The sequence below is a fragment of the Elaeis guineensis genome, chromosome 1 (assembly GCF_000442705.2).
Source record: "Elaeis guineensis isolate ETL-2024a chromosome 1, EG11, whole genome shotgun sequence".
NCBI lineage: Eukaryota > Viridiplantae > Streptophyta > Magnoliopsida > Arecales > Arecaceae > Elaeis > Elaeis guineensis.
Window position 1 is genome coordinate 87,886,176 of NC_025993.2, and position 8,644 is coordinate 87,894,819.

Genomic DNA, 8,644 nt, shown 5'->3' on the forward strand with positions numbered 1-8,644 from the left:
TTCATGCTTTAGATTGAGTTAGTCATTTTCTTGTCAAATCTATCCCATTCTCTTTCGTTTAGTTGATTCTACACTATGAATTATCTTAGTGTGTGTGTGTCCATTAACTATGATACTCCACATATCATAATCAAGTGCCTGAATAAAAATTTTATCCGAGCTTTCAATAGGTATAGTTTACCCATTGAAAAGTGGAGGTCAGTTTGTGACTGCCCCTTGGCTAGTGAAGCAACCAACTTGAGTTGCCAAGATCTTTAGCTCTTTGATGGTAAATCAAAGTAGGACTAAAGCACCAAGCTCTGATATCACTTGTTGCTCAGCTATGCAATCCAAGAGGGAGGTGAATTAGGTTTTTAAAAATTTTAAAGTTAATTTAGAATACGAGGATTAAATAACAATGAGTAGGATATATGTAGAGAGTGTTAAGCAAGGTGTAGAAATTAGATGCAAGAATACAAGAAGATAAAAAATTTAGAAAGAGAGCAAGTATGCTCAACCAAAATAAGATTTATAGGTTCGGTGCCAACCTTGCACCTACATCCACTCTCCAAGCTCCTACTTGAAATTCAAATTCACTAAATCATATTCAACAAGAATACACATCGGTACCTCCAACTCTAGCTATCCCAAGCTAGAATACTTATTTCTCGATACAAACCAACCTAATACAATCGATCCAAGATTTGGATCAACCTATCTAAGTTTGGAACCCTTCCAAAACTAACAATCAAGACAAAAATAGAATAATGAGTTAATCACATAAAAATACAATTAGCTCCTTTAATGAGCAAATAAAATTTAAATACACTTTACACAATACGAAAAAGCTTTTCTATTTTTCTCAAGGTGGTTGAAGACTTGAATGACTCTAGAGAGGTTGGTGAACTTGAATTGAAAGCTTCTTTTTCTTGAAGAGATCTTTTTACTTAGGACTGAAATGAATGCTTGAGTCTCTTATATCTTTTTTTCTTTTTTTTTTTCTTTAAGTACCTTTATAGCTTCAATAGATGGTAGAAAAAATTGAGCTGAAATAGAGCCATTGGAGATCATTAAAGAGCATTAAATCTGCAAAAGAGCTGAAAACTAGCTGTTACGGAAGTTTCCATCAAGGAGGTCGACTCATGAGGTCAACCTCTGTGGTCCAGAATAGAAAACTACTATTCTATATCTTGGCCTGCACAGCAACAGAGGTCGACTCAGGTCGACCCCTTTGGGTGCGTCAGTCAAAAATAGCATCCCGTCAACCCTTTTGACAGGAGTCGACTAATAGGGTCGACCCAATTCTTTAAACTCGAATTTCTCTCAATATATCCATCCAAAAAGTATAAAATTACCTCCAATAGATCATAATCTTCTGTTCTTGCTCTTGAGGCTTTCGAATCAGAACTTGATAAAATTATGATTTATCCCTAAAATAAATAAATCTTTTTCCAAGCCAAAAATATTAGTAACCCTCAAATGTGTTGTAATCATCAAAATCAATTCATGGAGTAACATAAAGATGGGAGCCTAAGGAGTCCTAAATCTAGAGATGATAGAAAGAGTATTTAATTAGGGTTAATGTTTGTAGGTTAGTAATCAAGTTATGTAATCAATCCTAGCTAAAGGTAACCCTAGATCTAGATAGCTCTAACTACCATGGTTGCCTCTGAGCACTCCATGTAAAAGACTAGCCACTCAACTGTCAGATAAGTGTAAGGTTGGTGGGGTCCCCCATTCTTTCTTTAGACACCAACTGAGTTGGCCAGATAAGTGAACAAACCAATTAAATAACCACCTTCTTTGGACGTAGTCTCTGAACTATTTTTTTAGACATCAGTCAATTAACTAACCCTAACCTAGTCCAACTTATAGGATCCCTTGTCCTATTGAGCTCGAGAGTCTTTAGAGGTCAACATCTAATTAATTTTAAGTTAAGATTTAGTCAATGAAATATGCAGGATGGTGATTTGTGGGCCAAGAAAGGGTGATAAAACTTTAACTTATCTTGTTTAGGGTTTATGCCCTTAAGATGTTTTATGAACTTATGCAATGCAAGAAGAAAAGGTGATCAAATTTGGTAGTTAGTCAAAAGTAAATTGATTTGTTTTACTTTTTATTTTTATGATTAAGTATCTAATTTCTAAATAGATTATGAGGTGTCAATATAGACAATTTAATTTTTTTTGGAAGAAATTAAGATTGACTAAGGAAACAAGGCAAAAAAATAAGAATAAGAAAAAAAAAGTTTTTTTAATAAAAAAATGATTGTGCCTAGATCCCCGACAATGGTGTTAAAATTTGATCCGGTCGTAGGCGTCAAGAATAAAAACCAACTCAAACTATATAATAGGGTGAGTCGGAATCATTTCTACAGTGATTTAGAGTGATTATCTTTTTTTTATATGAAGAAGAAATAAAAGAGAATTGATTTAGAAAGATTAAAAAAATAGAATAATAAAATTAAATTAAAAATATAAATTAATTTATGAAAAAAATAAGTCAGAAAATAATCCAAAAATTTTGAATCTATCATGCAAATTAGATTTATTATTATTATTTTTTTAATATTACAATATTAATTCTTGTGATTAAGGTATTAGTATAGCTCATCTCTAAGGGTACGAATTGTATCAATAGATCATGACTCGTCCTATAGAGTATAAACTATCTAAATTTAATTATAAAATATCAGTTTAATCTAACATACCACGATCTATCTCTCCTAAGCACATACCGTATCCAAGGATCATAGCACGTCAGTAGAGGGTATAGGCCGTGTAGGCTAGATCAATACCTCAGAAAAATAAAAAGATATGAAATAAAAGAATAATTTTATTGTATAAAATTAATATAAAAAAAAATAAAAAATATTTATAGGTTCATCGTATTCTTGGATTGAAGGATTTAGCCACGCATCAAGATCTCTAACTCCATATTCTCTCAATTTTTATCCCTAAAGCTCTTTGATTTTTTTTATTTTTTTTTATTTTTTCTCTAATTTTTTTGCTCTCCACACTTATTCTTGGATCCTCTATTTATAGGTAAATTTTTTACTTTTTTCTGATCACAAAGAGTCTTAAAATCTTAGAAATCATATTATACCTATATGAATAATTTCTGACCATTAGATCTTGATTGGACCACCCAAATCTGCCTAAAAACCATCGTTTAAATCTGTATCAGGGTTGAAATCAATGCTGGCCATTGGATCTCACATCGGATTGATTTCTGCCATCTGATCATGCATTTTATCTCCTATTCAAAGTCGGAACGATGTCAGCATTGGATCAACCTCCAGATGAATTTTGGTCGTCGGATGGCGCAAAATCTCTTTTTTCTATTGATATCAAACAGCAACCGTCCGATCTGGTTCAGGATGAATTTGGACCATTGGATCGCAAAAATTTCTTTGCCTCGCTCATGAGCCATGCCAAAATACCAAGAAACTATTCATGGACCGCGCCATTGAATCCGTAGATCGAGCGGTCGTCCACCGTGCATTGATGGCTATAAATTTTATTTTTTAAATATTTTTACTTAATTTTTGCCCCAATTTTTATCTAAAAAATAAAAAATATGCATTAAATTTTTATTAATTTTTCAATATTTTGGTGCTTAAATTCTCAATTAAATCAATATCTATTTCCATAAATATGCTTTAATTTTATTTTTTAAAATTGTTTATTTTATAAGAAAATCTAATTTATTCATAAAATTAGATTTTTAAAAAGATGTTAGCATCATAAATATCAAAAATATCTAAAATAAATATAAAAATATATCACTTATCGTGACCTAATTTGATCTAACCATGACCAATCCTTCATGCACAAATTTGAATTTTAGAACTTAAAATTAAATTTTAGATCTTAAAATTAAATTTTAGATCTAAATTCTTTACAAGAAAATGAAGTTTTTGATTCAAAACTAATTTTTAGAACTTAACATACAATCATATATCATATATATGAATTCAAATTCAGGTCTAGTCTAAATTTTAGATTTTGATGTGCCATTATATATCTCATACATAAATTAAATTTAGATCTAATTTAAATTTTAGATCTTGATATGCCATCATATATTTCATACATGAAATAAAATTTAGATCTATACAAAATTTTAGATCCATCATACATAAACTAAAAATCATGTCTAAAATAAATTTTAGATCCAAACATGCAATCATATATCTCATATACAATTTATAAATGAGATCTTAAATAAATTTTAGATCTAATTCAAACATCCATACATCTCATGCACCAATAAAAATCAGATTTTGAAAATTCTTTTTAAGACTTGCATGTTATTTTTATACATATAAATCCATGGCTCTAATACCACTATTGAAAATCAGTAGGATGCTTGTGTATACAGATTTCAAAAATATTTTAGAAACAATACAGTGAAAATATAGATTAAAATCTCTTTTAATCCAGAACATGCATGCATATGATTAAAGCATGTAATGATTTAGTTCATATTCTGAAAATAATACATGCTGATTTTTAATCTGAAAATAAAATATGTGATTAAATCACATACATGTTTCGCTTTTTCTTTCCTTGAATCTGAAAGATGAACAGGTTCTCTCTTAGCCACACAGGTGCTCAGTCTCTACGGATATCCATGCAAGAATAACTTGGATTGCTCCTCTTCTTTTCTTCACGTACAATTGATCAACTCTTGATCAGTCTTTGGATCATTTAGATCAACCCTTTGATCAGCCTTTTCTTCTTCCTTGGATCTTCCTTGATGGAGATCAGCCACCAACTAAAGAGACGAAGAAAGAGGGGATGCCCAAACACCTTTGGGTGTGTGGAAGCTTGGATGCCCAAGCCTTTGGGCATTAGAGAAAGAGAGGGAGAGAGGGGAGGCATTGAGACTCTCTCTTGGGCAATTGCTTGGAGGCTTGGTTGCTTCTGAAGATCATAGGGTGGTCCTCTTATATAGACTTTTAATTGGAGTCCTAATCAAACTTCAAATCTTTATTTAAAGAGGATTCCTAATCTTATTAGGACTCCTTCTTTTAAATCCTTAAACCTTATCATTAGTCCTTATCAAATAAAAAAAGAGGACATGAAGTCCTTATGCCACAAGGAATGGGGCGTGGGCCCCATCCAAGCCATCCATGGCCCATGCCCAAATCTAATTTGATGGAGCCATGATCCCTTTAATTCATCCATATTTAGTGCACCAATTTAATCAAATTAAATGTCACAACAAAAGGCTTGATCCAAAGCATGTTGGCACCCAATAATTGAGCTGCATGAACCTAATTCCAAATCCAAGTTGGATTAGGTTCAATGCATGTAACTAATGTGATCTAATTTTATCAAATAAGGAATCCAAGTTCAAAGAGGAATTGGGTTTAGTCATGTGCTAGCAAGGCTTTCCTAAACTCAATAGGATTTCACTAAATCCTAATCCAATTAGGACTTTACAAGTCTAATTGGCCAATCTAAATTAGTTCTCTTGTTTATGTGACCCCATAAGTCTAATTCTGTCTGATAGTGAGATATACCATGATCTCTATCATAGTATCATTGAAATTCTTTTCAATGGATCGAAACAATTCTACTCTAACTCAATAGGGATCATCGATCTAGAACAATCCTAGTGAGCTTTCACAATCCACCAATGATGCCTAGTAATATATAGTGGTAACCCAACAAAACTAAATAAATAATCTCTAGATGTAGTTTTCATATGATTTAGTCCTTCCATCGTGAGTCCTGACTAGATGGTAGGTTATATATAAATCATCAAACCTCGACATTAATCATATGAGAGATTTAATCAGCTCAAGTCCAAAAATGATTCGTATGGAAACTCTTTTTCATTAATCACACTATTGTGGCCACAGACTTAAGGACTCAGCCTCTCAAATCTCATAGGACTACTCATCTCTCTCAAGATCGATAGATTCTATCTAGATGCTCACCCTGCTTCTATAGTAGACCAACTATCTAGATGCGCACCCTGCTTCTACAGTGGACCAATTATCACCAACATACATTACAAAGGCTTAAGTGACTAAGAGGTGATGTTTATGTATAGTCAAACTCCAGTAGCCTCACTGTGAGCAATCATGCCACCACAGGTCAAAAGATCATTCACACAACTATAGCATCGAGATGATCACTGATGATTGAGTAGAAATTCATGTGATCTCTTATATGGTCATGCTCAGTACTAGTTATTCTCTAACAACTATCCGTACTTACCGCTCAGTATCTCTATACTATAGATTAGAGACTCATCTATCTTCAAAAAAATGATCTATGCATCAGTCTACCTAGATCGATCACTATCCTCATGATTGTATTATGATCAGGAGCAATTTAGAAATTAATTATGCATGCCTCCAATTCTCAACACCTTGAGAATATGTATCTTAAGCATTAATTTCTTGAATGATTCAAAGATACACTACGCTTGAATGAAGATAAAACTTACCTTTTTTATTAATCAAATCAATATTTTAAGTATAAATTTATACCCTTCTTGCTCCTATAATCGGACGGCCTGACGATCAATCCAATCCAAATACTTGCTAATCAGATTATTTAATTTAATTACATATCATATATGAATGAATTTAGATCTAATCTAAATTATATCAGATCTGATCACAACTATATATCACATCTAAATTAGATCATAAACATCACATGCAACACATGAAATTAGATTTTATCAAAGATCAGCACAAACTAGGACAACCTATTCGCTGTAAGGGGTAAACCCTACAGTAGAACAACTTTATATCAGTTTGTGCAATCAATCATTAATCAAATTTAGATCTAAGATATTACATATCAGATCTAAATAAAATTTAAATTCAAATTTAATATGCACATATAACATGTCATAACGAACCTAGTGATATGATACCACTGTTGAAAAACGTAGGTGATTTCATGCATATAGTTTAAAACTTTTTTGAAATAAAATACAGCAAAAGACAACTAGATTAATCATATTAATCTAACATGCATATGATCTAATCATCAAATCAACCTACTCTAAGATCTATGATCTGATATGTTGCATATAAAATCTGAAATAATCACATGATAAAATCTACATGCAGGGATGTGAGTAGTAGATTAAATCTACACCTATTTGAGTTCAAAACTCGATACCTGAGTGCAGATCGATGATTGCCACTACTAAGAGATATAGTGAAGATGACCCTTGCTAGTTGCTCACTGCCACACATGCATCCAACCTCTATGAGAAGTCCACTTGAAGCCCCGATCTGATCGATCTTCTCGAGAATGCTAGTTCATGCGAAGACCTTATTCTTGACTAATCTGGATCTTTTCTTCAAATCTCTGAAATTTTTTCAAAGGTTGAAGTGGACTTCTAGAGGAGATGAAGAGGTGGAAGAAAGATGGAGAAGAAAATAATTTTTTTTCTTATTTTTTTCTTTCTTCCCAAGCCCTTAAGAATAAAATCTTAGAAACCTAGGTTTTGCACACACCCAAAGAGGAAGGACTCTCCTCTTCTTTTTTATGCCAAGAACTCATGCCCAAGGACCCCCAACCTGAAGAGCCTTTCTCTTCTATCTTACATGTATAAAACCAAATTAAAACCCCTTTTATTTAGGCATGTAATGAGTTAGGTGAAGAGTCCTAGAGATGTTGGACTCTTGCATTTTGTCACCTCCGCTCACCAATTCACACCCAAAAAAATATGGGATGCCTCATCCCATAATTTTTCATAGTAAATCAGTTCTCCAACTGATTTCTTATAGTAAAAAATTGCTCTTTTTGATTGCACAAAATATAAGAACAAAATAAGTGGGTGCAAGGTCTTAAAGATAATGTCAAACATTATCCATATGGTTACCAATTCAAATTAGATTTGAACCTTCCATATAAATCAAATAATATCCATCTTTGGATGGGAGAAAGAGAGGGTGAAGACTCTTTGGTGTGAAAAAATATTATACAAAAACTTTTTGTGTGTGAGGAAATATGGCATCCATAATTTGGTGCGCAAGGGAGAAGAGTCCAATGCAATATGGACTCTTAATTTTCTTATTTGAATCCAAATCAAATCATATCTGGTTTAGCCCAAATAAATAGATGAAACCCAATCTAATTAAGTTTATAAATTTTTAATCAAATTTTAATTAAATTAAAAATTGATTGAACCAAAGTCCTGATCAAATCAGAGACAATTCTCCCTTAGCAATTAGATCATCTCATAACCTAATCGGATCAAACCTAATTGAATCTAATTTAATTAGATTTTATTTAATCTTTTTTACTCAATTAAATTAAGCTAATAAATAATTTAATTACTAATTAATTCTCTATTAATTCACTAACACTTGATGAAAAAATTTATTACAACTTTTGCATAAGGTTAATCATCAATCAAATTGATGATTAAGCCCTTGAACAATTATCAATCATTGATCAGCCACATGATCAGTCAAAAATTTTTTTTGAGTGTGACCCCATAGATTCGAACCTAAGCTGATAACACAAAAATAAAATTTTAAACCAATCGATGTAACCATCTAGCAACGAGACCCAATATTCTGATAAGTCAAATGATGGTGAAGCAACATTCAAGAACCTATTGGCATATGGTTACTGTATAATTTATACATTTGACTTTAATATTTAAAGATGATCTAGGA

The 8,644-nt window shown here is 32.0% G+C and overlaps 1 pseudogene; it reads right to left on the reverse strand.

Annotated features, from left to right (window-relative positions):
* The window catches only part of LOC140856149 (putative invertase inhibitor), a 90,446-nt pseudogene extending 83,236 nt beyond the window's left edge, over positions 1-7,210 (reverse strand).
* Between the last annotated feature and the right edge of the window lie 1,434 nt (positions 7,211-8,644).